The sequence below is a fragment of the Piliocolobus tephrosceles genome, unplaced genomic scaffold (genome assembly GCF_002776525.5).
Source record: "Piliocolobus tephrosceles isolate RC106 unplaced genomic scaffold, ASM277652v3 unscaffolded_19211, whole genome shotgun sequence".
Taxonomy (NCBI): domain Eukaryota; kingdom Metazoa; phylum Chordata; class Mammalia; order Primates; family Cercopithecidae; genus Piliocolobus; species Piliocolobus tephrosceles.
Genome location: NW_022301212.1, coordinates 1 through 3124, shown reverse-complemented (window position 1 = coordinate 3124; position 3124 = coordinate 1). Strand labels below are relative to the sequence as shown.

At 57.1% G+C, this 3124-nt stretch overlaps 1 pseudogene; it reads right to left on the bottom strand.

Annotated features, from left to right (window-relative positions):
• Positions 1-225: 225 nt before the first annotated feature.
• LOC111533220 lies at positions 226-2745 on the bottom strand (annotated as a pseudogene).
• Between the last annotated feature and the right edge of the window lie 379 nt (positions 2746-3124).

The window sequence follows — 3124 nt, the reverse complement described above, 5'->3', positions numbered from 1 at the left end:
AGGGCAGGAGCATACCACAGAGAGGGGCACAAGTTTTCAGCAACGGTCACACCTGGAGGCGTCAGCTCACCACTACAACAGACCAAGTCACAGATGAAGGGGGCTAGCTTTGGGGCTGAGGGAGCCACTGTCAAATCATAGAACAGCCACCCAGGTAGGCTTGGAAAGGGAGGTCTCCGAGAAGACGAGGGATCTATTTAGAGGTCGAAGGAGGGCCTGGGGCTCTCAGGACGGGATGGGCTTGCCGGACCCGATCGGCTGGCAGTTGGAGAGTAAGCAGAGAGAAAACAGGAGAGAGTAAAGCGAGCAGAGAGCTGGTGAGGCAAGTGCAGAGCACAGGTGTGCCACCGCAGCTGTGGGAAGGTCGGGGGGGGGGGGGGGGGCACAGGTGTGGGTGTGGCAAGGTTCCTGGAAAAGAGGGGCTGGAAGGGAAAGGGGAGGAAGATGGAGGGAGGAGCCAGAGCTTCACAGGTAGTGCCTAGGGGCTGTGGCAGCCCTCCCCACCCCATGCATGCTGGCCTCGTCCACGGCACCAAGGCAGTGCACCCACCGGTGAGACCAGTGCTCAGCCTTCTCAGGCTTCCCTCTTCTCTGGTCACCCTGTCTTCCAACTCACTGGTCCGGGGCCACCTCTCGCCTTGGGGAGCCCAACACAACAGCCACCAGGCCTGATAGAGAAGGAACGCTGCTTGAACTAGGATGATGAAGCTAAAAGGGATGGATACCTGGAGTGATCACTGGAAAACCCTCTGGGTGATCAGAATGCCCAGGATCCTCTGAAGGGACCCTGGGGAAGACAGGGAGGTCAGGCAGCTGGATTCCACTGGCTATAGACTTATAAGTCTAAGAGGGGAGCCTCAGCTTTGTTGGGGGTTGCAGGTCGCATAAGTGAGGCTGGGCCCTTCCTGTTGGGAAAAGCAGAATAGGGAGAGTCCACGGCAGGGGAGGTGGGTGGGCTTGCTGGGCAGAGCTCAGCTGGGACACCAGGCACTGTGGTCCCCTTGTCTGAATAGTAGAGGCGAACTCTAGGAGCAACAGGCCAAGGTGCGTGAGCCTGCTGACCGGCGATAGTGCTTCAGCGGGGACCAGGGACCCTGCCTTCCATCACACGCTGGCAGCTATGATGGTACCTGGGATGGATAGAAGGAGGCTGTGTGTCCCCACCTGGCCTGTGAGGTGTGTTGTGGGTTGACCGTGTGTATGGGACTCTTAAGGTTTTATCCTAGATCACCACTGGATTGCCGACAGATAGAGGAGGTATGACCCTGACTCTCACCCCTCCTCACTCCCAGGCTGGGATCTGGATACTCTGCCCTGGCAGCATGACTCAGACGGCACAACAGGTACAGTGTGCCCAGGATGACATTCCTAGGCCTCTGGCCACCTCAGAGTACAGCCCCACACACAACCCACAACAAGCTCTAAGCCCTTACACCATAAACCGTGAGCTCTCTGATGGTTCCAGAGAGCACCCACGTCTGCCAGCTTGGGCACGGAGCCTGTTCCAAGAGCCCCAGGCTCACCCATGGGGTCTGGGGGACTTTGGGGCCTTGGGGGCCAGCCCTGGTACCTGCATCCGGCAAGGACTCTCAGCACCTGCAGCCAGGAGTTGTCCACAGACCCCGTGGGTGTGCTCCAGATGGTGGCCGTGTTGATGTTGCCGATGATGCTGAGCGCCTCCTTCAGCAAGGGGTGCATGTGCAGCATCTCCGTGCACCGCTGTGCCTGCTCTGCTGACTCCTCCATCAGCGTGTTCTGGTCCCCACGCAAGTACAGGGACAGGACACCTGGTTGTCCTGCAGGTTCAATTTCAGGATGCCAGGTTGGACAGCAGCTCCGAGAAGATGAACTCCTTGGTCTGAGAGTGGGCAAAGAGGGAAGGAGGTTGGGACCTGATGCCTGTGCTGCCCTGGCCTCCTGCCGGGCCCTGCTGGGACTGTGTGCTGGACTTGGAGTCCTGAGAATGGCTTTTCAGACACAGCTTCTACACCGCTTAGACTCAAAGATCTGCCTCCCGACTGCCCTTTTCTCACTCAGATAGGGACACTGAGGTCCAGAGGAAAAGTCACCTGTCCAAGGTCACAGGTCTGGGAGGGGACCCAGGACCTATCATGCCACCAGCACACCTGTCTACTCAGTTTTTTAAAAAAAAATTTTGGAGATAGGACCTCACTGTGTCACTAGGCTGGAGTACAGGGGGCGAGATCGCCGCTCACTCAGACTCAGCCTCTTGGGCTTAAAGTGACCCTCCAATGTCAGCCTGTTGAGTAGCTAGGACTATAGCACGTGCCACCACCAAACCCAGCTATTTTTAAAACATTTGTGTAGAGACCAGGTCTCACTACATTGCTCAGGTTAGTCTTGAACTCCTGGGCTCAAGCTATCCTGTGCCTTGGCCTCCCAAAGTGCTGGGATTACAGGCATGGGCCACAGTCCTCAGTCCCACATTATATTTCTATGAGACAGCTCTGGTCTGGACCGTGCCTCCCTCCCTGGACCTGGTCCCATAGGGCTGGTTAGCATCTCCCCCAGACCAACATGGCCACCTGCATCCCCAGTGCCACAGGAGCCCCCACCCCCATGAGGCGGTGCATGCACGTTGTTGATCATGACGTGCATGATGGTCTTGGGCGTGACACCAACCATGAGGTCCCACATGGTGTTGTTGACAATGGTCATGTAGGAGTCCTGCAGGTTCTAGGTGGTTTCCATTTGCTGTTCCAGCTGTGAGTCCATGGAATGCATGAAGCTGTCGGAGCCATTCTCCTCGGCTTTGCTGCCCTACCATGGAGAACACAAGGCATCAGGGTGGCCAGGCCATGCAGCCAGGCTCCAGGAATCCCTAGGATCTCAGCCCCTCCAAGGGTACCTGGAACACTGAGGCACAGAGAGAAGCAACTGGCCTGAACACGCACCCAGCTCCCCACACGGCTCTAGATGGTTTCAGGCCTCTGCCTCTCAGGACCCCAGATTCCCCTGATTCAGTCTCATCTTAGTTCTGACTCTAGTACCCAGAATTTGCCTCAAGTTACCAATCCAGAAATTGGAAAAGAACATCTCCAGGTCCCTGGCTTGGAGACCTGGACAAAGTTGTGCCAGGCTGCAGACGCCTGGCAGGAGGCAA